This window comes from Pinus tabuliformis, chromosome J, assembly GCF_031772625.1.
Source record: "Pinus tabuliformis cultivar Carrire ecotype Pingquan chromosome J, CPIR1, whole genome shotgun sequence".
NCBI classification, from domain to species: Eukaryota; Viridiplantae; Streptophyta; class Pinopsida; order Pinales; family Pinaceae; genus Pinus; species Pinus tabuliformis.
In genome coordinates this window covers 1,422,398,737-1,422,426,052 of record NC_142295.1, presented here as the reverse complement: position 1 = coordinate 1,422,426,052, position 27,316 = coordinate 1,422,398,737, and the positions used below count along the sequence as shown (strand labels likewise).

General features: G+C 33.1%; 1 pseudogene; it reads right to left on the bottom strand.

Moving 5' to 3' along the window:
* Positions 1-1,465: 1,465 nt before the first annotated feature.
* On the bottom strand, positions 1,466-9,681 carry LOC149232676 (alcohol dehydrogenase class-3-like; annotated as a pseudogene).
* Positions 9,682-27,316: the final 17,635 nt, after the last annotated feature.

Genomic DNA, 27,316 nt, shown 5'->3' with positions numbered 1-27,316 from the left:
TTGGAGAATACCATATTTTATCCAAAAGTAGATTTGAGAAGACACATTGGAAATAGAAATATTGATATTTAATATAGAAATAAATTAGGAAAGACCATATCATATCCAAAAGTAGATTTGAGAAGACACATTGAGAATAGAAATATGGAAATTTAATTTAGAAATAAATTGGAGAAAATCATATCTTATCGAAAAGTAGATTTGAGAAGACACATTGGGAACATAAACATGGATATTTAGTTTAGAAATAAATTGGAAATTACCATATTTTATCCAAAAGTAGATTTGAGAAGACACATTGAGAATAGAATAATAATAAATAATGAATCCATATTAGTAAAATAAAATTAAGATTCACAAGTGTAAGTTTATAACAATATTACTTAATAATTATAAGTCAATATCTGTAGATTAATTAAACATTGATCAAAATTAGCCTGATAGGATCAAGTAGGGCATTACATTCAACTTAACATTCTTATCTGCGTCTCTCTGCACCTTTTTGGGGAAATTGCTAGTTTACAAAAAGAGTACCAATGACAGTAAAAAAAATGGCATTCCTCATTTTCTTCAAATTTATATTTATCAATATCATAAATATAAGTGAAATGAGATATAAGAAAAAACATCATAATTCAGTTGTTAAATTAATAATGAAGATAGTTATAATTGTTATAGAAGGATAATTAATTATTTGGAAAATTCGACAATCATTTATAATGCTTAAATTTTCACACCTACAAAATGCTTCTAAGTCTAGAAAAAATAACCTATTTATTTTTAAATAAATAAAAACAATTTTAAATATTTCTCTAAAACTAAAATCTATAAATAATTAGCATTAATAAAAAAATATTTAATGATAATTGAGTTTAGTGATACATCTGTAAATTCACTTCACTAGCAAACTATTTGTGAAAATATATTTAAAGTGAAAATGTATTAAAATATATTGTATGTTTTGATGATGAAACATTGTTCTTTTACTAACATGGAAAACATAGTTTTTGTTAATAGTAAATTTAGATCTTATTGGAGTTTGTAATTCATTAATTTTAACTAATCTGCAATTTGGGATATTAATTTTTTTATGTTTAATTAAATAAAAATAATTGTAAGTTATATTCAAAACATATATAAACATTAATAAAAATTGAAATGATAATTAATATTTAATGATCAGGAAATCTTTTCTTATATTGGAATATAAAGATGCTTTAATTATGATATGATAAACTGCTTTGCGTTTACTTGTATGGCTGTAAATTCACTGGGCAAATTCTATGAGGTCACCAACATGGAAAATAATTTTTAATCAAGCCCTCCAAAAAGATCTAGATAATCCATAAGCTTATATACCATCACAATAATGCTACCGATCTTTGTGAGAAGATGCTCCATATGTATCTTTGCAATCCACAATAATATAAAATCTGTTTTGTCCTTTGTTTCATCCTATCAATCATTATATTTGCAACCCACAATAACATAAAATCTGTGTTGTCCTCTGTTTTATCCTATCAATCAGGATCCATATAAAGACACACCTTAAGCACTTCCCAGCTAAAAGAAACTCCATGGCAGCATTAATATCTGAGAATGCCATTCTTTGGATTATGTATTTGTCTAGATCAAATTCCTGCAATCATTACCAAATTTGTTCTCAATTCATTCTCCTATGTATTTGTTCAATTTAGAAGATATTAGAGAGCAGGAAGATTGAGAAGTTAAGTTGTTCATGTATTTATCTACCAGTTTGTGTATATTAGAAATATTGAATAGTCCAAAGGGTACAAGTTTGAGCTTTCGCCCATCATGAAGCTTCAATAGACTGAAACACATCTTCTTATCAAGCTCATCTAAACCCAATATCACTGTTTTCCCCATACCTGCAATGCAAATCTCAAAAAATTTCCAACAAAATTGTTATCAAAGAGGAAGCTAAACCTAATTAGTCTTTTATGTTCTTGTACACACCTAGTTGGATCATTGAAAAAATTGCAATTAACATACGAAACTTGACAAATCATTTAGGATACCAAAAATAAAACCGAGTGAGAGCATTGAAGTGCATAGAGCATAAATTCGACTCTTCCAACACATTCGTAGCTTGAATCTACTCCTCCTTCAGTGATCTCTGTAATCACCTGCTGTCAACAATGCATTTTATTTAGTGAGAAAAAGAGGTAGGGCCATATTTTTAATGAAGGAATCATCATCTATTGTTTTACATCAACAAACACAAGTCTCACTAAGATTGCCACACTTGTAACAACTGCAGTATTCACTAAATCCCCAACATGTTATTAGCGTCAGTAATCTTCATGCCCTTAAATCCAGCCTTATAGACTGAAAATAACTAGTGTTGGAGACTTTACAGAATCCAGATTGTACAAGCCCAAATAAACTCCACAATGAAAGAGCACAATGAAAGAGCATCATATTAATGATAAAATTACTTATTTATACATGTGCAATCTAGGTACAAGATAGTTGTGTCTCGGTAACTTATTAACCGTAAAAACAGAGTGTAAAACTAACTACATATTATATAATAATAATACCAAAGGATTAGTTAACATTCCCTCCTTAATTCGAAGGGACATTTGACATGCTGAGTAACATTTTGAACTTTTCAAACTTTTCACGTCCCAGTGGCTTTGTAAATATGTCTGTGATATACTCTGAAGTAGGACAATGTGTCATATGAATAACTTTGTCCTCTACATAATGTCGAATCAAGTGATATTTGGTGTTAATATGCTTGCTTCGATCTTAAAACTTAGGATTCTTAGCCAAATGAACTGCAGAAGAGTTGTCGACGAGTAGTGGAGTTGAAGCCTTTTGTTTCTCCTACAAGTCTTCAAGTATTTTGCGAAGCCAAATGATTTCTTTTGTAGCTTGAGCTACTGCAACATATTTAGCTTCGGTGGTAGAATCAACAGGAACATATTGTTTGCGTGATCTCCAACTAATGGTTGCTAATCCAAGAATCATTAGATAATCATAAGTAGGGACTCTATTCTCTTTGTCTCCATCAAAATTAGAATCTGAATAGTCGGTGAGATGGAAATCTGCAACTTTGGAATATTTGATGCCATATGTTCGAGTGCCTTTCAAATACTTGAGCACTCGCTTTGTTGCATTCCAATGACCTTCACATGGCTTATGCATGAACCTAGAATTCATTTCTACAACAAAAGCTATGTCAGGTCAAGTAGTAGTTAGAAAATTCAAACTTCCAACAAGTTGCATGTACTTTGTTGGATCTTCAAACATACTTCCTTCAGTGGAAGTAAGATTCAAATTCTGCTCCATAGGAGTAGCGACAAGATTACAATCCTGCATCCCAAATTTGTCCAATAGCTGTCCAATATACTTTTTTTGAGAAATGAAAATATATTTGGGTTTCTGATCAACTTCAATCCCTAAATAATAATGTAATAAACCCAAATATGTCATGTCAAAAACTTTCAATAATTCTCTTTTAACAGACACTATATAGTCATCATTATCTCATGCGATCATCAAATCATCTACATACATAACCAAATATACAACTGACTTTCCAATTTTATTAACAAAAAGAGTTGCGTCATCCAGATCAAATAACTTATAATTCAACTTGAGAAGATGTTCAGTTAACTTTTCATACCATGCACGAGATGCTTGTTTCATTCCATACAAATCCTTAACCAATTTTCATTGCTTTTTCTCTTTGCCTTTAATAGAAAACCTTCAGGTTGAAACATATAAACATCCTCCTTCAAATCACCATTCAAAAAAATTGTTTTAACATCCATATGGTGTATCTTCTAGCTATTCCAAGCTGCAAGAGAAAACAAAGTTCTAATTGTGCCCCATTTTGCTGTAGGAGCAAATGTCTCTGTGTAGTCAATGCCTTCCTTCTGAGCATAGCCTTTTGCTACAAGTCTTGCCTTGTATTTATCAAGCAAACCATCTGCTTTGTATTTGATCTTATACACCCATTTGCAACCAATGGGTTTGACACCTGTAGGAGGATCCACTAACCTCCAAGTTCCATTCTTAATAAGTGCATCATATTCCTTTTGCATTGCATCCTTCCATTTATCACAATTAGCGAATTCTTCAAAACAATTAAGTTCGCTAATTGTACAACGATTGAATTCATAGTCATGAGAAAAATTACCTGAATCACCTATAGAAGGCATTCTTGTTTCAAAATCATCATACTTGCTTGGAACTTTTCGAGCATGTATAGATCTTCGTAAAGGTTGTTGAAGTGGTTGTGATGGTTGCTCATCTTGAAAAACAGGCTCAAGAATAACCTCTTCAACAGCAATTTCTGGTCCTGCAGAAACATTACTATCATTCCGAATTTTCTTCAGCAGTAACATTCTGATGAGTCAAATATGGAAGAACCATAGGCTGATCCAGAATGGGAATCCCCCTCAGTGTGTGGAACATCATTATCAGATTCAAAATAGAACTTCTTAGATGGAAATTTTTCCGAATGAGTCAGTTTCCTATCAACAATGCAATTATTTTTATTTGATTCAAGGAAAACAACATCTCGAGAAAGAATGAACTTCTTGTTCTCCTCATCATACAAACTATAAGCTTTGGAAGTAGTAGAATATCCAAAGAAAATACATTTGTGACTTCTAGCACCGAACTTGTTGCGTTGATGTTTAGGAATCAATGCATATCATAGAGAACCAAAAACTCTAAAATGTTGAATAGCAGGAAGACGGTTATACCACATTTCATAAGGAGATTTGTTATTGATGACAGAAGAAGGACAACGATTGTGAATATAAGCTGCACAAAGGACTGCTTCTCCCCAAAACATCAACTTAATATTCTTAAAGAACATCATAGCTCTAACCATATTAAGCAAAGTTCGATTCATACATTCTAAGACGCCATTCTGTTGTGGATTATACGGTATGGTAGTCTGATGTTTGCTTCCATTTTCCTTCAACTATTGTTCAAAAACATGAGAAGTGTACTCGCCACCATTATTAGTTCTAATAATTCCTATATTCTGTTGAGTTTCATTTTTAATCATCAAATGGAAATTTTTAAAAACTTCAAACACTTGTGACTTATTCTTCAACAAATACACCCAAAACATTCTCGAGTAATCATCAATAAATGCCAGCACATATTTATTTCCATTTGCAGTTGCAACAAGACCTTAGTCCACATAAATATGAATGGATGAGACCTAGTTTTCGTGAAGATATGAAAGAAGAAATATGAAAAGGTTTTTTACAATGCTTTCCTATAATACAAGCATCATAAGGTGTAATATTTCTTGGAATTGTCAGAAGACCTTTAATACCTTGTTTTTTCATAATTTTGATGCTGCCATAATTTTATGTGACCAAATTAAACTTGCCACAATAAGCTAGGAGACATGATATCACTTTTCTGCGCTAAAAGAACAAAACTTTCACGAGAATTAGTAGATGAAGTACCATTTAATTTTAAAAGCGTACCGTTTTCCACACCAATCATAACAAATGCATGATCAAATTCTCTTCTTATCTCGATGATTCCATCAAATATATGAATAGAATGCCCCTACTGTCGAATATGGATAAAGAAATCAAATTTTGTTGAACCGTGGAATATAAGGTACATCCTGTAGAACATAATCTACAAAATTTAGTATCTTCAAACGAATAGACCCAATGCCAGATGGTTTAATTTGAGACTTGTCAGCAAAGTAAATAACACCATCAATATCATCATTGAATGTTTCAAAAAAATATCGCCTAAATTTCATATGGCAAGTGGCTCCTGAATCCAAAATCCAACTATCTCACCATGAAGAAAATGTAGTGTTGAAAACATCATTAATATTAAAATTACAGTGAGCAACAATGTAATGTGCATACTCTTATGATTTTCCCTTATCTGGTGGAGGATGATCTTTCTTTTCATTCAACTGTTCTCTCCTTTCATTGATTTTCTCCCAAGGGATTTTATAGTTAGTAGCAGTATGACCAATTTTACCACATCTAAAACATTTGATAGCTAGTCTCTCATTAAAATTCCTTTGTTGTCTATCATTTTGTTGTCGGCCTCTGTGATTATTTTTTGCCCCCCCTGCCTCTATAATTTCTCCTACCACGACCTCTACTACTTTTATCACCTCTAGAAGTTTCAGCATGAGATTTCTGATCCTTTTGTGCAAGGCACAAAGTTTCTACATTAGAGTTAGGTGGAACCTCTTTCTTCCCAAAGGCTTTTTCTCTCTCATCTATTTTTCTTACTAGTTTATCAAATGTAATGTCTTTTAACTACCCACTAGCTTGGAGAGATTTCAAATAGTGTGAATAGATAGGGTGAAGGACTTTTATAAAAGTTGTAAGTTGTAAATCTACTTTAATTCCATTGGCTTCTATATCATGAAAAATGGCTTTTATTTCAAAGGCACTCTTCAAAGATCATTATCCTTCATCTCCAAATTAAACAACTTTAACAATAATTGAATAATTTCATGTTCTGAGTATGAATCATATAATTCTTTCAAATTATTTAATGCTTCGAATGCACTACCACATGAAACGATATATCTTCTTACCTCTTCTGTCACCGATGCAGTTATTAATGCATATGCCTTGTTGTCTTTTGTCTCCCAAATTGCATGTTGCTTCTCATTATCAGGTGGCTCTGGTGCAATTTCTTTTCCATCACTATCCTTCTTTCCTTGAAAAACTTCCCACAAATCATTAAAAACAAGGGCACTTTTAAGCTTTCTAAACCACTCTTGATAATTTTCCTTTCCATTAAGAACAACTCCAACTATGGAAACTATTGAAGTCATAATTGTTATGCAACCAAGTATTCTTCAAATCCTTTCAAATTCAAAATATATGCAATACTTCTGAAAAGATATAAATTCGTTTCTCCTCTTGTTTCAAACAAAGTTGGCTTTGTGGTTTAATGGTAAGTTTCAAAAATAGCCTAGCAAAGATCTATGTTCAAATCTTGTTAGCCTCCAAAATTTTTATTTTACTAGAAAATTGACCACTCTTCAATTAAAAATTTAATTCAAACCACCAAATATATATATCCTTCATTTTAAGTATCTTTCACAAATACTTCAGTAAAAACTTTGTATCCTTCATATCCTTCATTTTAAGTATCCTTCACAAATACTTCAGTTAAAACTTTGTATCCTTCATAAATCTTTCAGTAGAAAACTCAGATATATTTGATTTGCAGTAAATGTATCTTATTATCCTTCATAAATTTTACTGTCATTAAACTCATGTTTACTGTGGTAAATGCAAATACTGTGATTAAACTCTTGTTTACTGCAGTAAATGCAAATACTATTTTTCAAAAATTTCACTGAAGTAAACTCCTGTTTGATGCAATAAATGCAAATAAAGCCTCCCAAAATTAAAACAACAAGCGACCCTTGGATGCATGGAACTAATACTTTTAACAAACAATCCAACAATTATTGGCATTCGACTTAGTCTTGGCAATTTTTATTGAGAACAACAAGCACTCAAAACTCCAACATGTATTTTAACTTCCAAGGATATGTTAAAAAAAAGTTATGTCACTGAATTTCTCCTATCGTATTTCGTTATCACTGAAAGATGTAAAAATTACAAAGAGTCAATAGTTTGGGCATCCCACTGCATTTCTCCACTGGATTAACCTTCTGTTTCACTCTATCTTCACAGTCTTCACGTTCTCTTTCTCCTGTATGCCTTAGACTTCAAGTACATGGAGTTTAGAAACAACTCAACCAGGGCTTTGGTACCATTGTACAAGCCCAAATAAACTCCACAATGAAAGAACACAATGAAAGAGCATCATATTAATGATAAAATTACTTATTTATACATGTGCAATCTAGGTACGAGACATTTGTGTCTCGGTAACTTATTAATCCTAAAAATGGAATGTAAAACCAATTACATATTATACAATAACAATCCTGAAAGATTAGTTAACATAGATTACCTCTTGAATGGGTTTATCCAAATCGGATGGATTAAGAAACTTTGTGACCCCAGATGGATTAAGAAACTTGGTGGCCCCAAATCGTTTAGCTGTTAGGAAATAAAATGACAACTATTAATTTCAGAACAACCATACCCATGTGTAAATGTTAAAGGGAATCAACCCAAAGAATTATGGTTTCTATATATACTCAAGTAATAGAGGTTATTGCTGTGTGTGGTTTCCAAATTCCAACCCACATATTTCTTCCTTTCATGGGTCAATGTCAATTCCAAGGATTCTGGAACCTCCAGCTATTTGAGCCCCTTTTGCAACCTGAACAATGCAGGATTCACTAGTAGATAGTAATTAGAAAGGCATAGAATGCAAACAACTCTTTGTTGCACAAGAGAAAATATTTATGTAAATATGTGTATGTATATTTGTTGCTTCAGATATTTGGGACAACTTACAGCCAAGCTAGTGGTGCCCAATCCAAAGATTGATACCAAATCACTAGGCTTCAACTTCCCAGCGTTCGAGGTAGCTCCTAATCCTGGAAATGAAAAACTAGGCTCCATTTTTTGATGCATCAACCATTTTACTTGTGTATTTTTGCAGGGCAAGGATATCAGATCTAGGTGTATTTTAGTGAAGAATATATGATTGTACTACTTGCCAAAATGCTGCATCCAAGCAAACAGATCTTTTCCAATGGAGCTTCAGGATTCACTTTCGCTACATAGGATACGTGCACCATTGTATATTCATTGAATATGGACAACCAAAAGAAATGATAGATGGGATTTCCGTTGACAGAGAATTGACATTTTTTGTGAGTGTAAGCAACTTTGTTCATGAAGTTGAATCTGAAAACTTGACAGACATTGTTCTTTTCTTTCCTCGATGACAAAGCTCACATTCTTTGCATTCTGCCATGTATGTCAAAATCACGTGATCTCCTACTTTCAACTCTGTAACTTCACTTCCGACGCTTTCTACAATAATGTGTGAGTGAGCCACACATTCTCGTTGGATGAATAATGTGTCATAATGATAAAGCTAATCAATACTTACTGAAACCAGGGTAGATGAAGAAACGATATATTCATTTTAACAATCAAAATACTAGGAAACAGGGGAAGGGATTAAAAAAATCAAACCTTTTTCTTTTCAATTTCATGTATCAACTTAGACATAAGACATCTATAAATACACTTCAATTACCCTTATGTAATTGAAAGATCATATATAAAATGAACTTACCCTACACCTTCATGACCCAGAATCCTTGGAAACCAAGCTCCTCCATCCTGCAATGTTTAAATACATTACATTAAGCAAAGATGGAGTTGAACCCTCAATAAAATGAATGAAAAATGAGATAATGAAACTGAACCTTCAATAAAATGAATGAAAAATGAGATGATGAGAGTGGTACCTTTCCTTTCCAGAAATAAATATCAGTATGACAGAGAGAAGTGTGAGTGATTTCGATTTGTACTTCTTTGTCCTAAGTAGGAGCCACTTGGATTTGTTGGATAGATATGGGCTGCCCTGCTTCCCATACTACACCAGTTGATACGTAGTTCGTAGCAGGTTAGATGTAACTAACTACATAAATGAGAATATACGACCTGAAGAATTTAATTCATATATGTATAAGTTTTCTTTTCTGTTCTCACCCTTGCAGGTAATAATTTGCGCCATTGTAGAGGATTCCATGAGTCCCTCTTGCATTTTTCCCTGCTGCATCTGAAGTGATGAGAAACATGGGTTTCTGGGAAGTAACGGGATTTCACCGGCTAGGTCTATGGGACTGAATAAAGTGATACTTACAATAATGATTCGATATTTATTGAATCGGAAACCCAAAGTAGGTTAGACAAATGGAATAAAGAAGGATTTAACGATCTCACTCAATTTCATCTTTAGGGATGGCTCAATTGTATTGGGTATTGAGACTCTCATAGTGTATATTCGATCCAACATATCAATCGGGATTACAATTAGAATGATGATTCACTGTCAAAGAGGGGACTTATGGACACCATGGAAGGGATGCATATTGAGTTAAGATTGGGCAGCATTACTATGGATCTGGGACACTTCCACTCCTTGGATAGGGGATATTTATTTTGATATCGTCTTATGTGGATGAGGGTTACATGGACTGTTTTATCTTTGGTTTTTTATTTTATTTTGGACACTACTGTTATATAGCCCATTGTAGTTAATGGCTGATGTTGTATATATTGTGCTCTTTGATATGGGATCAATGATACTTTCCTATACTTATTTTCCTCTTTTATGATGATGTCATAGAGAAGTAAGGAACATTTTATGTGGACAAGATCTATACTGAGGTATACTCAGTGGATAGTTTTATTATATGAAGGAAATGTTATGATATATATGATATATGGACAGATGTACTAGTTTACACATATCAATATAAATACAGTGTTTTTTTCTTACTGAAGAAAAAGGATTTACAGAGGACCAAAAAAGATCATAGAAATACACCTAAATGCAATTTTTTTTTCTTAGATTCGTTGATTTTTTTATCATTTCATTTGATAAATCTGAAATATTACTTGCAACTGTGTGTAATCGAGCCATCCTTAGTTATAAATTCTAGTTAGTTAAATACCCAACTGCAAAGAAAAAATAACCAATTGATTTTGCTATGCACTAACCATTACTTAATATTAATAATTTATTTATTTTTTAAGTTAATTTTCAGTGAGATATCAATGGTTATATGTGTTGTCTACGGAGGTCACAATTTCGTCAGCCAAATTCTTTGGGACAATCAAATTCAAAAAGTTTAGGCTAGGAGTGTTTGAATCATTTTTTTGACCGCGGAAATAGATTCAACAGTAGCACTATCAAGTACCCTTGAGGCACCCAAAATACTGAAGGTTGACTACTCTAACAAGAATTTCCAAAATTCCAAAAATTTAGATTGCGAATTTTTCAAAATCTTGACACAATTTCCATTATTATGGCTTCGTCTTTCCTCTTGTATATATATATATATATATATATTTTATTTTTAAAATCAGTTTTAAATCAAATATCAAATTTATATATGATAATAGTTTGTTCATTTTTAACCCTAATTTGATTACTAAAATTTATTAAAATATATCTCTTTAAAATTAAATCTATAAATTTTCAAAATTAAAATTTACACATACAATAATATAATATTTAATAAAAAACCTAAATAAATTAAATCAACGGAATATTGGTGGGGGAGAAATCAAAGAGATACACGTCTTTTGCGGTCCTTAGAGGTCAGACGCGCAGTTTCTCAGTACAATTAGTGAGCTGCACACACTGAATTTGTCACAATAGCTTTCTCCACATTTGCTAGGTTTTTGCCGTTACGCTCACGGATACAGCCATGGGAGTATCCACGAGTGAAAAACAAAGCGTTTTGTGAGGGCACACGAGATCTTCGTAGCAATTCTCGCTGTCGTGTTGTCCGTCCTATGATATATCCACTTAATGTCGGCGTGGACTTATCCATTGTGTTTTGTCTATTTTATTTCAATATGATACATACGGTTTTTGGTGAGATTTTAACGTATTTTTATTTTGGGTTTAAATCATTAAAATATAAAATTGGATTAAAAGTTTTGAAATATTTCTTTGATATTTTAAATTGTATTTTGAAATAAAAAAATGGATTCAAAGTGTTTGAAAAATTTTAAGCTATTAAATATTTATAGTATGTATATTTAATGACTTAAAATTATAAATTTTATTAGATTTTTAATTAAATTGATTGATTATATATATATTTTGGGTTTTTATAAATTCAAAGCGTGATAAGTATTATGATAAGTATCAAGATACTTATTTTTTGATATATTTTATATTCCAAACATTTAAAAAAATAAAAATTAATTTAATTACAATTTTATTTTAAATAATAATAATAATAATAATAATAATAATAAGATTATAAATTATGGAGATTTATCTTCACTTTATTATGGAGATTTTTAACTTATAAAAAGGACAAACATTTGGTTTAATGGAAAATTGACAGATTATATGACTAATTTTTTTTGCAAAAAATATCATTAACACAGCATAATTCTCCACAAATTGTCCTTTTACTCTAAATCAAAATACACAATCCTCATATGTAAGCATGATCTAACACCTTTTTACTCTAAATCAAAATTCAAAATCCTCATATGTAAGCATGATCTACACAGAGAGAACTAAGTTATGCATATTAAAATTTTATTTTTTAATGCAAAATTATATGTTTAATTATTTTTAGAAGTTGAACAATTAATATTTGAATTGCATTTTTGAGACATGTTCATAGTAAGATTTTTTTCTATTGTTTAAATAAATTCAAAAACCAAGAGTACCTTTTTGAAGAGGACTCATAAATGAACATTATGGTATTTTTTGAAATTTTTTGGTTTTGTATATTTTGTGTTATTGATTTTTTATTCAACCATTTTGAAGTTGTCCAACAAAATTTCAAACGTAATATTTGAAAGAAATTAGATGAAAAACATCATATGAATTCAAAAATGTCAACTCATATGTCATTTGATATAAGATTGCTTCACGAATCCAACATGATTAACTCTGCCACTTAAAGGCAAATACTTAAATTTGCAAGGGTACAAAATGGTGTTGCAGAGAAATTTACAAAAAAGAAGCTAAAACTTTTTTTTAAGGCCCTCAACATCTTGATCGATTGTTTAAAATGCTTGATTAAGCACTTGAGATAAAATTTCAAATAACTCAATGAACCCTTAATGTGGTTAAACATAGGATTGAGAAATTACTCCATCAAGCTATAAATATTAAGAAATAACTTAATAAATAGAAATGAAGGAAATTATTGCTTTTTTCATAAAAGTTAATTTTTTCTTTAATTTTTTATTTTTAATTTGAACTTAGAAAGGGAAAAAAAATAACCCATATAAATAATTTATTAAATTCATGCAAAATTTCTTTAAATTCAAGTAAAATTTCCTTGGCAAAGGATAACATGAAGTCATTATTAAAGAACTTGTATGTATTTGTGAAACCATTAAATTAGTGTAAATTATATAATTTTTAGTTGGTGTTTAAGTGTTTTCACATTGCATGCAATTTATTATACAAACCATATTATAGATGGCAAGATATTGATAAGTAAAAAAAATATGATATTGAAGTTTATGGAAATAAATTGCGTGAGAGAATTTCATTCCAACATTTGAGTAGAGTAGATGCCAAGTGTAAAATAAAAATCGCTTACTCAATTTTGTTTGAGAAGATATAACATAAAAAAAGATCTGAGTAAAAACCTACATGCTAGAATATAAAATATTTTATCAAAGTCATTGTTTTCGTTTTTAAATCCAACACATTAAGAAATTTCAAATATTTTAAAATTTTCAAAAGAGCGTTGTTGCATAGGGCTAGAATATTCCCTTTTCTATTGTGGAATCTTGAAGATTCCTAGGGGGGTCCAGAGTTAATGGTGGCAGAATATATACTCATTTTACTAAGAATTTCGGAAGGATTTCATTAGTGCAATCAAATTTGGGATTTGAGTGGCCCATTTTCAGGTCACTCCCAAAATTGGAGGTATAATGATGAATTTTTCCATGTACTTGTCTTTCTTTTTGCTGAGATGAATGAGGAGGCCTCTCCACTTTGAATTTGGGCCCAGAGATGTAACCCACATTGGGTGCATTGTCTTTATGGTCTCCTCTTATGTTGATTCTTCTTTAAGTGTTTGCATTTACAGTTGTACATGTTCTTTTATGCAATTTTGCTAACATCATCGAAGAGAAGATCCTGCATCATATTGGTATCAGAGCAGTCTTGTTTTCGATGTGAATTGCGAGTGTAGATGATAATCAAGGCTAAACTCAAAGATGGTGAAGGAAAATTCAAGTCTTTTGACCCAGAGATTGGACATGCAACATGAAAAAGGAAAATGGAGAATAAAGATGTTTGCACCAAGAATTTCCATAAATATTTCTACAGGATGGCAGACATGGTAGATAAATTGTTTACAGATTATGAGAATCGAGTGGAAAATAAGAAAAAGAAGAAGAAAGGGAAGCCAAAGGAAAATGTTTCGATAAATCAGGGAAATGGAGGAGAATGTACTGAACCACCATATCCATCTTCCAGTGATATTATTATTCTTCTTCATCTCATTCTCATTATTCAAATAGACATCATAGAGATGCTTCTAAAAACCCAAATTTTTAGTTAGATGTGAAATTTGATTTTCCCATGTTTAATGGAGAAGCTAATGCAAAAAAGCTAAACAACTGGATTAGAGAGATTGAAGTGTATTATTGAAGATAATAGATTAAAGAAGATGAGGCAAAGATCCAGTTGGCATCTCTTCGACTGGGAGACACAACTCTTGTTTGGTGGGAGAGAAAGCTTCAAAAAGGTAGTCAACATACTGGTAAACTCCTTTCTTCATGGACTGAGTTTTCTTTTGCATTAAAAGGGAAATTTTATCCATTGGGATGCCAGTGAAAAGCCATGATGGAATGGAAACGTTTGAGACTGAGTAAAGGTCAGGATGTTCAAAGTTTTATAGAGGAGTTTAGGAAACAAGCATTGGAATTAAATATTCCTTTAGACTCACCTGATACTTTGATGAAATATATTTGTGTTTTGCATAGTTATCTTTGGCATTCATTGTTGTTTTTTGAACCCACTACTCTTGATGAAGCTAGTGTGAAAGTTAATCATTTTGGAAGAAGGGAAAAGATTGAACAAGATGACCATGCAAAGAAGACAACGACAATAATGAAAAAGGATGAAAATCCCTCTTGTACTCATTGCAAGAAAGAAGGGCATGATGAGGAGCATTGTTGGAAACTACATTCGGAGTTAAAGCCTAAGAAGTATGGTGGAAAAAGGAAGAAATAATTTGTTGCTATAGTGCAACATGACCTGTATTCAGATTTAAGTGATGAGATGAAGATCATAGCTATGGATTGGCTCTGAGAACTTGAGGAGATCATTAGAGCATTCAAGTAGAGAATGTAGAACTGAGAAGACTCCTACAAGATGTAGAATAGGAGAAGCAGGGATTGCAGCTTTAGCTACAAGCCATAAAAGAGGCCTTAGAAAAGTTGAAGTGTAATGAAGGCTTAGCGAATCCATCCTCACCCGCTTCAGAATTGGAAACTGAGGTAAATAGTGTCAGTGATTCTTTAGTTTCATGTTCTCATTATGATGATGATTTTGGTGTTTTTGAAAAGAACACTACATGTATCGGTTCAAAACTAATGAAGAAGATGGGATATGAAGGAAAGGGCCTAGGATTTAATGGCCATGGCATTGTGAATCGCATCCGACTGGTGGAACTACCTCCATATGTCGGATTAGGTTATGCTAGAGAGGAAGCTGAAAGACACTCCAATCCCACAGAGACAAGAGAGTCTTCAAGCGACAAGTTTGAGTTAGTGTGGGATGTTGAGAGAACATCACAACCTTCGAGTGATAGTGAACATTTTAAGGGGGGAATTGAGTCAAGTTCTCCTCACCAGATCCACACCAAAGATAACCATTTAAGGAAGGTTATGCCACTCATGAAGGAGACACAAAAGAAGGTAAAAGAAGTTTGAAGGAAGAAAAACCATTGCAGCCATTGCAACAAGGGTGGACATAAAAAATCCACATGTTGGAAGCTCCATCTCAAGCTACACCCAAAGAAGGATTGGAAGGACATGAAAGCACCTGTGAGGGAACCGACCAATGGAGTAGTTCAAAAAGGAAGCCAACTACAACAAGAAAGCCCATTAGCTTAGTTAAGTAATATATGGGTTGCCTTTTTAAGTAGTTGAGCATGGCAACCATTGTAAATGACATGTTTCTTTTAAAAGACCCCGTAGATGGGCAAGAACTTGTAAATCTGATGAAGTGTATAACATCACTTGAATACGTGACATAGTGATATTTTGGCCTTTAGTTGGATAGCAAATGGTATGAGTTATGTTGTAAAAATTGACCATGAGTGTTTTATAAATTGGTGGCAAGTAAGGTATTGCTTGGAATCTTGCAAGTTGTGACACACACATTAGAAGCTACCGAATATGGATACAGGTGTCGACTTCATCATTCTGGTTCTAAAGTACAAAGGTGAAGGAGAGAAAAGTGTGTCCTATTAGAGACATTTATTATGCAATTAGAGAAATGGGGAAGTACATTAGCTTGCATTTCCTCTTTATACTTTTAGAGGACCAAAAGATTCTTAGTGGGGAGGAATTATCCAGTAAGATCCCTAATGTCCTCAAATCTCATCGAAACTAAGATTATATCAAAGATATAATTGCAAGGAATCCAAAGGTGCAAACAACAGCTCAATCCAAGTTCGTATGCGAAAATTATGCTCAGTCAAAGTTTTGGTCAAACCTAACAAAAATAAAGAATTTAGTTAGCACCAGATAAATTTGGGACATTAGCAAATTTGTGGTCTGGCCAAACAAGTAGCTAAAGTTGGCGGCATTTTCACTAAAATTAGAAACAGGTTTAGTCGTGGTTTAATTTGGCGAAACTACTAAATTTGGAGGTAGTTGAGTGGCCCAAGCCACGTGGCACCCAGTTGGTGGTGAAATGGGCCCCTAATTGACCCAACTAGTGGATAAACTTAGAGTTAACGATTTTATGTATGTTTATTGTTATCAACATAAATATGGGTTCAGCGGGTATGAACCCTTGACCCATCAGGGTCAAACTGTCTATTTTCAACGTGCTAGCCAATTTTCCATCCAATGGGACTTTGAAATGATCACCACGCAATTGATATTTAAAGCACACTTCTCATTAAAATGTAGTGGAGGGAAGTGGAGCCATGGCCTAGTAGAAAACAAAGGAGTGGGTAGAAAAATACGTAGGGATGGAACCCTGAGGCAGCGTTGGCACCAAATTTTACTTGAAGACCTAGGGTTCAACCATTGGTTGCTAATAAAATTCTTTGTTGTATTCTAATGCAATGCTGACCCTTTCACTCCTCTGCAAGGGACAAATGTCTCTCTCGAGGCATGCCAAGGCAATTAAGAATGAAGGGTATCAATAGATAGATTCGAGGATAAACTAATAGAGAAATAATTCGTTATTTAAATATTTACACAACATTCGTTTGCTTATTCAAAATCGTTCATGGAAGTAAAAATAAGACTCGCATCAAAGAAAATACTATCTACCACATTAAACAACATATTAACAAAATTTTAAATGGGTCTATTATATTACGAACACTCCATATAAATAAACACATAAGTAATTCCCACAACACCTTTTTCTGTTAATAGATTGGACCATTACATGACAAATCTATGATAAAGTGTGAGATATTATGGACTTATGGAGAAAATTACAATAGAGATATGTTACAATCATAAAATAAATAGAGAGTAGTGGAACTTCATCTCAACAACATTTTTTTCATAGTCTAATCTCTCTCTCTCTTCATCTCACTTCCTAAAACCTTCTATAGAATTTATGCTCTGTTCCCGCTTGTTTGATTCATTCCACTTTGAACACTTTGATCTTTCCTGCTTGGTTCGGTCCACTTTGACAAAATCTAGTGCTTTGGTCCTGTTGGACACCTAATCTGCCAAGGGTTAAGGTGTGGGAGATGAACGGTTAAAGGAGTCCAAGAGACGTTGGAAGAGGAATCCAACAATCACAAGAATGTATTATAAATGTACATCGATGTTAATAGAAAAGGAAATTAATTGTTTTATCATTCATGTCTCTTCAGATTCCATGTGCGTCTAACATGGTATCAGAGCACATGTTTCAGGTTCTATGTTCTAAATTTGGCTCTCTTCCCTTGTAACTCCTTCGCTTCAGTCCTGTTACTGTTACAGGTCTATCAATTTGGGAGTTACACCAATCTAGTGGACTTTCTGAGCATTGGTTGAATGTACATTGGCTTATCTCTTTGCTGGAAAAACTGTGTAATGGCTACATATAGACGACTGTCAAATCTGGTGCGGTGAAATCTTTGTGCTTGAAAATCTTATGTATTATGTGGGTTGGTATGATATATACTCCCCTCCCCTAGTATCAATTCCCATCCACACTCCATTGCTGCTCCGTTACCTCCCACTGGTGTGAGTGTAGGTGTATAACTGGGATACCAGTGTTGAATCCACACAGAATTGCTATGTAATATATGTCATGTAATATATACATGTGGTGGCCATACCAGCTCCATCATGTGGCCTCCTCTATACTCCAACACCAAACATCCTTGACCAACCAAACGTTTTATCATCATGGTATCTGTTAATATATTCTTTTTGCATTTATTTATAATACTCGAACCTTGGAATAGTCAGAACAATTGTGGTAAATCCTATACCATTGTTCCTCCCACACACTGGTTTATCCTACACACTCCGCGTTATATATTCCTCCAAAGGCCATATTGCTCGTACCTCTCTACTCATTATATATATATATATATATATATATATATATATATACGTCTAGTCAATTTAATGTCTTAAATTGCTCTACATAAATTATCAATCCGGGTATCGTAAACTGATGAAGTGTGGTGCACCATATGTGCTTAGTTAACCTTTTTCTTACTTCGTTGTTTTATAGTTTATGTTGTTTTAGAGGTTTTGTTCTTGTTGGTTTCCTAAAGTGTCTAATGCAAATGGAAATCATATTCTAAGGTCTTAAGAATAGTTTTAAAGGACAAGTATGGATAGAGATTTCAAGACAAGGCCTATGTCCCTAATGGTAACTTCCAAAACTTAGCACTTCAAAAGATCTCAAAACATGTTATTAATGGAATTAGTACTTAAACAAAAGTGTAAATATGCAGCTACTTCAATCAAAATAGAATGCAACAACCAATCAATGAGCTAGTGACTATGAAACCCAGTATCCTTGCTACTGTATAAAAAGAAAACTGAACTTAAAGCAATTCAAAAACTGTAAGCAAAGTAAACTAAATCATATTACATTAACTCATGTTCTGACCCCTCACCATTCGACTCGCTTTGGCTATAGAAGGTAATCATAAACAAATTGAGCAATCTGATATCTAATTTGCATAAAATGAAACTAATATTAAACTACACATTCATAATTCAATCTCTCACCATTCGACTTGCTCTAGCTATAGGAGGTAACTGAAAATGACATGAGAAATTGAATAACTAACTTGCAGAAAAATAAACTAATATCAACCTACGCATTCATACTTCAATCCCTCACCATTTGAGTCGCTCTGGCTATAGGAGGTAACTGAAAATGACATGAGCAATTCAATAACTAACTTGCAGAAAAAGAAACTAATATCAAACTACGCATTCATACTTCAATCCATCACCATTTGAGTCTCTCTGGCTGTAGGAGGTAACTGAAAATGACATGAGCAGTCTAATATCTATCTTGCAGAAAAGTAAATGAACAAAACAAAACTGAAAGAAATAACAATGCTGGAATTAGAACTCAGAAAATAAATCAGCAGAAGGACAAGATGAATCCATCATGTCATTATTCATTAAAAAGCTATGTGCATTACTAATCTACAATCAACCGGTTGAACACACTTGCATGAATTAAAATTGCATGAATGAAAAATCTAATCTATCAAACTTGAAAGCAAACAAATGACATAATGAAATCAAAGCAAAATTACAAAATGAAATCTACTCTACCTTACATTCTAATATGCTCCATGAAATCTAATTCACATCTCCTTCCATGTTGAGAACATCAAAGCTTTATTCAAATTCTTCGAGATTACAAAGTACAACAAAGTTCTCCAAAGCTTTCAAAAGCTATCAAGGAAGAACTACAAACTTCAAGCTAAAGAACTCACAAGCTAAAGAGACTTAAGAACTAACAAATGAAGGAGAGAGATCTCCTATTTATACAAAAATATGAGAAGCCATCTCATTAATGAGAGTCCATGAATCTCTCCCTCTACCTCTAGAGTCCTAATCAAAATAGGAACTGATAAGACACATGTCTTCTTAGAGTTACAATACAATTAGGAGATGTGACACATATCCTCATGATCCCATGATTCTTTCCACTCAAATTCGAATCTGGCCTTAGAGTGCCACATAAGGGTCTTCTAGAAGCCTTCTTTCAACCTACACATGTCAACAATCTCAACCCATTTGTTAGGTATAAGCATATGCACATTATTTTCTAATTTTTAACCACAAATTCACTTGAAAGGCTTAGAATTAATAAATATTGGAAAAACATAAATGTGGCCCAATGATAATGAAAGTGGGATGAATGTGGTGACATAGTAGTGAAATGGAGGTGAAATGGAGGTGATATAATAGACATAATAGTGAAAGTGTAATGGAAATGAATGACATTTTCAAGACTCAACATACCCCCCAACTGAAGCTATTGCATGTCCTCATGCAATATATATTACATTAACTCTTTTGATCCTTGAGCTTTGGCTTAACTTTGCATGATATCATTTGATAACTTCATATTTTTGCAAAGTGTTTTACTTGAATTGCAACATGGTTGGTTCTTCTGTTACAACCATTTTTTTTTTTGTTGCCTTCTATTTTGATCTTTGAACTTTGCATAATGATATTTTGATTATTGTTGCAAAGTATATCTTTATTGGATTGCATGATGGTTGGTTCTTGCGTGACAACCATGATTTTGTTTGTATCCAATTTATCCTTTAAGCACTTTTTCAAAAGCCATTGTATGCTCATAATAACAATGTAATAATTAATATATGTTGGAAGTATGTGGGCTCCTGAATATGATATGGACATGGCAAGATATGAATATGAATGTATTCCCCCCCAACTGATGGTATTGGCAATTTTATGAAATGAGGAAGAGAAATGTTTTTCCAACAATTATGATTCTAGCTTTTTATGGAATTCTATGGTCAAAAGTTAGAAAATGACGTACCTTCATTTACCCTTTGGAATGGATGAGTTGTATTTGTAGTGGCTGAAAATTTCTGATCATATTCTTCTTCAAGTGGCTGAACAAGAGGAGTCATGGATAGAGAGATAAGATGACTTTTTATTGCTTCTACTAAAACTTGTTGAATCTGCTCCAAAATGTTGAAAATAATAGCCTTCATGTCTTCAAAACTCACTGGCACAATTCCTACTATGTGAAAAGATGTTCTGATGTCGAACATAGTAGGAAATTGTTGTCTTAGTGGCCATTAATGGATGCCACTAGTCAACATGAGAACTCTCACCATTGATGACAATGAGTCAAGATGCCCAAACACATCTTGCTAGGCACGAATGAATTTGTCGATGTCGAGTCACCTAGAAGATCTAACGAACAAGGGACATTAATGTATTCCCATTGTTTGTCAGCATGAGGACTTGCCATTAAGGCATGCAAGCCTCAAGGCGTTTTTACAAAAAACTTAGACTCAAAGGACTATGGACTCAATAATTTTCATTGAAGCAGGGCTTATTTGCGGAATGAAAATGACAAGGAATGGAAGATGAAAATGGAAAATGGCAATGGAGAGTAGAAATGGCAATGGGCAATGAGCATGTGAATGAGCCTCTTGCTTTTATTTGTGGGTTATGAATGGACAAAAAGAGATGGAAAGTGTATGTGAATGTAAATGGAAAATATGGAGGAAAATGCGATGAATGGTTTATTATGAAGTATGGATGTGATGGAGACAATAGTATCTGAAAGTTTTTCAAGTGTTTGGATTTGATTTTGCATCAGCATATTTCCTCTTTGTTGTTGATCATCCTCTTATGAAACAAATTGGTCTCTTAGAGAAACACCATTCTCTTGTAGTGATTTGTTCTTCCTCCTGGAACCTGCAAAAAATCCTAATACTTCTTCTACAATGGAATGTAAGATTATCAAAGGAGAGAGGTGATAAATCTCTCTAGTTATGATATTTACACACAAAACAAAGAATTTGTATTAATGAAACAAGTTCTCAAAGGAAAAATCAAAAGAATTTATACCTCCTTTGGAATTGGTGCCCCAAGTTGAATGTTGTTTCTTTTTAGCAATTTATTTCATTATTTTCCATTTCAAACTCTAATGATAGATTTCTCATTGTGTAGATCTTGTTGAGATCTTTCCAACGATACTTAAATCATCAAAATCTGATTTTGTATGAGAAAGATAGGCTGATTTGAACAATGAGGTTTTTCTGGCTGCGGAATTAGAGAACAGCTAAAGAATTGGACTTTAGCTACGGAATGTGCACAGTTTCTGTAGCTAAAAATCTTGAATAAAAAATTAGCCATTCATCTTTCATCATCAGTCCAAAATTAATCAATACCTTCAGAAAAGTGAGCAAATAACTTATTCATTTCATTGATTCAAAATTATTATTTTTTCTTGACATGCAGCGACTCAGTGTGGCGACTTAGTGATAACACTCAACTTGACTTCCTCTTGACCGGGGTCTTTTTCATTGAATTGGATCAAATGAATAGGACACCATCCATGTACTGACATTCCCCCAGCTACCCATGTGGCTTGTTTTGCTTGATGACACCTGCAACCTAGAGTTTAACAAAATAGCTGCGGAAAGTTGAACCAGCTGCGGAAAGTTGAATCAGCTGCGGAAAGTGGCTGAAACAGTCAACCATCAGACACATATCCCTGACTGCCCCTTTTATCTAGCTAAAGAAAGTTCAACTGATTTAGCTCTCCCAATGAGCCCCATCATTTTTTTTTTTTTTTTTTTTTTACTGTTTGCCTGAAAAATAAAAACTTTGAAATATGAAGCAAAACAGTTTTAAAGATGGAAATAGATCAGAGTACCAACTCTTGTGCTGCTCATATTTTTTTTATTAGTATTTGTCACCAACAATTCCTATGCATGCTGTAACAGAAACACCCAAGTCAATCTCAAAATAATTGGGAAGTTTAACGTGCATGTGCACTACCTACTCGACTCTACATCTCTGAAAAATGGGTCATTCAGACGTGCTACAGCAGAAGGCTTTGCTGATGCCACTATCATATATTTTCAATAACTTTCCTTATTTCTTGATTGGTAACATTTTCCATTGCCGCAGGCCTTAGAGCAGAACTCACCTTTTTATAAATTTGAACAATGCTACCGTACGCCTTGTAAGGAATCCCCCGAATAACCAAGGAATAAACATATGCCAAAGGAATAAATATCGACAAGCTATAATCCTTTTCATATAATTCTAGTGTCGTGTTTGATCCTCTTATTGTTAAATAGGAAGTAGCGGAACAAGCGCAGACGGGTGGCAACAATTTCACGGGTTTTAATGACAGAGAGTCGTGTTCAATTAGGATAAGTCACATAATGGAAAGCCGCCTTAAATCGAAACTGTTGTTAACAAGCGTTAATGAATTGAAAATAGGTGGCATAAGTGAAGAAGACGTGGTGGAAAAAATCAACAAACGGTTAATCATTAGCATGCCATTATTCCAAATCAAAAGCAATTAAATCAACTATCAGTTAATTGATTCAAATCTCGTTTTTTCCCCGCGGCCTACAAAAATGGGCTCCAAAGAACCGAAGATTTCGCCCAGACCACCACGAATCTCCTAAAATGGTTTCTGAGTTATCTAATTGACCCAACTGGTGAAAAAACCCATGTTTTCTTTTCTTCAAATTCGTCTCTGTTTGGCCAAATCGTGCATTTGAAATTTGACGTTTTTTTTAGCTGTTTACGTTTTTTTGAGTTTTACCGTTCTGCATTCGGCCTGTAAAATTTTCGCATTAGTGGTTGTATGATACGACTTTGTGCATTCTCTGCATTTACCATACATGTTAAAAAGTCCTCGCTTCAATCCAAATTTTTTCAACGCAGCCATGGAGAGTTTTTCCTTCTCTGTCCTCTCTAGAGCTAGATCGATTTTTTTTCATTCAACTACGAGTTCAAGTGAAATCAAAGTCAGTCAGGTTTGACTTGCATGTGTTAAGCATCAGACTCGCGTGCAGTTCTTTCTAGCTGGCTCAGCTCGAGAGATCAAGGTCTGGAGATTTTGATGCTTTACTTCAAGAAATGCAGAGATTGTTTTATTGTATGAAACGTAATTTTTATTTTTTATTTTTTATTTTTGTTAATAAAATTACATATGTTATGTTTTCAAAAATTAAAAATACACATATATATTTTATCAAACAAAATAATAAAATTTATTATATTCTTTTTAATGTTTTTTTAATTGTTTTGTTAATAAAATTATATGTTATATTTTCAAAAATTAAAAATATACATATACATTTCATTAAACAAAACAATGGTGTTTTTTTTTTTTTTTTTTTTTAACAAATGTTCTTGCAGGTTTGTTTCAGGCCAAAGCTTGAACAGGGAGGCAGATTTTCTTGTTGAAGCCACAGTGAAAGCCATAGATTATTTTTCTTTTTTTTTTTCTCTAAAATTGTAAATTTTTATAATAAGGATTAATGATTTTCAATTTCAGGCAGCAAAGACTTCAAGTAAAACATGCGAAAAAAAGGACTTTGGCTGAGGTTTTAAGCTCATTTTTTATCAGTCTTAGCTGGATGACTAGGATAGGATCCATGTCGGGACAATTCTAGAGATGCCCATGTGGTCAGTTTTTTTATTGAATGCTTGTAACCTGCTAAACCTTGAAACAGCTGCGGAATTCTCAACCAGCTGTGGAATCAGGCTACATTCCGCAGCTAAGTTGCAAAACCTTATTTGAATAGGATACAGTGTTTTGAGGACCACTACAAACCATAACCAGTCAATTTTAGACAATTTGAACCTATCAAAGTAGTTGGGTTTCATTTTTTCTTTTTTTGAATCAATTGAAATGATGAAGTTTATTTTGTCTCCCTTTTTTTTTCTTTTTTTTTTTGTTAACATAATAATTCCTTTTTTGATCCTCTAGATCACACAAAGTGCAGGTGGAGAGCATACTCAAGAATTATTAATTTTTTTTTTTTTACATAACAATCCTCTTTCTGATCCTCCAGATCACACAAAGTGCAGGAGGAGAGCATACTCAAGAATTATTAATTTTTTTAGATGTAAGAAATAAGGTCTCCTAATTATACTTCCCTGGCAATGGTGCCAAAATGTCTAGTCAATTTAACGTCTTAAATTGCTCTACATAAATTATCAATCCGGGTATCGTAAACTGATGAAGTGTGGTGCACCATATGTGCTTAGTTAACCTTTTTCTTACTTCGTTGTTTTATAGTTTATGTTGTTTTGGAGATTTTGTTCTTGTTGGTTTCCTAAAGTGTCTAATGCAAATGGAAATCCTATTCTAAGGTCTTAAGAATACTTTTAAAGGACAAGTATGGATAGAGATTTCAAGACAAGATCTCAAAACATGTTATTGATGGAATTAGTACTTAAACAAAAGTGTAAATATGCAACTACTTCAATCAAAATAGAATGCAACAACCAATCAATGAGCTAGTGACTATGAAACCCAGTATCCTTGCTGCTGTATAAAAAGAAAACCGAACTTAAAGCAATTCAAAAACTGTAAGCAAAGTAAACTAAATCATATTACATCAACTCATATTCTGACCCCTCACCATTCGACTCGCTCTAGCTATAGGAGGTAATCATAAACAAATTGAGCAATCTGATATCTAATTTGCATAAAATGAAACTCATATTAAACTACACATTCATACTTCAATCCCTCACCATTCGACTCGCTCTGGCTATAGGAGGTAATTGAAAATGACATGAGCAATTCAATAACTAACTTGCAGAAAAATAAACTAATATCAAACTACGCATTCATACTTCAATCCCTCACCATTTGAGTCGCTCTGGCTATAGGAGGTAACTGAAAATGACATGAGCAATTCAATAACTAACTTGCAGAAAAAGAATTTAATATCAAACTACGCATTCATACTTCAATCCCTCACCATTTGAGTCACTCTGGCTGTAGGAGGTAACTGAAAATGACATGAGCAGTCTAATATCTATCTTGCAGAAAAGTAAATGAACAAAACAAAACTGAAAGAGATAACAATGTTGGAATTAGAACTCAAAAAATAAATCAGCAGAAGGACAAGATGATTCCATCATGTCATTAGTCATTAAAAAGCTATGTGCATTACTAATCTACAATCAACCGGTTGAACACACTTGCATGAATTAAAATTGCATGAACGAAAAATCTAATCTATCAAACTTGAAAGCAATCAAATGACATAATGAAATTAAAGCAAAATTACAAAATGAAATCTACTCTACCTTACATTCTAATATGCTCCATGAAATCTACTTCACATCTCCTTCCATGTTGAGAACATCAAAGCTTTATTCAAATTCTTCAAAGTCACAAAGTACAACAAAGTTCTCCAAAGCTTTCAAAAGCTATTAAGGAAGAACTACAAACTCGAAGCTAAAGAACTCACAAGCTAAAGAGATTTAAGAACTAACAAATGAAGGAGAGAGATCTCCTATTTATACAAAAAGATGAGAAGCCATGTCATTAATGAGAGTCCATGAATCTCTCCCTCTACCTCTAGCGTCCTAATCAAAATAGGAACTGATAAGACACATGTCTTCTTAGAGTTACAATACAATTAGGAGCTGTGACACATATCCTCATGATCCCATGATTCTTTTCACTCAAATTCGAATTTGGCCTTAGAGTGCCACATAAGGGTCTTCTAAAAGCCTTCTTTCAACCTACACATGTCAACAATCTCAACCCATTTGTTAGGTATAAGCATATGCACATTATTTTCTAATTTTTAACCACAAATTCACTTGAAAGGCTTAGAATTAATAAATATTGGAAAAACATAAATGTGGCCCAATGATAATGAAAGTGGGATGAATGTGGTGACATAGTAGTGAAATGGAGGTGATATAATGAACATAATAGTGAAAGTGTAATGGAAATGAATGACATTTTCGAGACTCAACTATATATATATATGACCAGTCCCGCATACCATCAGTCCACGAATGTTGAATGGTATACATTGAACAATGTCCACTATACTATTGCTATACTCCCATACTGCTCTGTTGACATGGCAAATTTTCGCTATACCAACAAGGGGAACTAACTCGATCACAAACCCCAATTAGATCTACTTTCGTTTGGGATGGCTAGCTCTAACAGGTTTTAAAGGATCACATAAACTATTAAAGGTGTTGAGAGATTGCTTCCTAGAGGAAGTCTTTAATTTAAATCAACAAAAGAAACAACTAACCTATATGTATCAAATCCTATCTACACTACTTCTAACTACTCTAGTCTAGTCCTAACTATCCTAATCTATCCTGCAGGAGTATAACAAAAAAGAGGTTAAACATCATATATAGATTCCAAGTTCAAATGAATCAATTACTGGCTCACATAAGAACAAGGTTGTATTAAATCCTAATTGCAATCC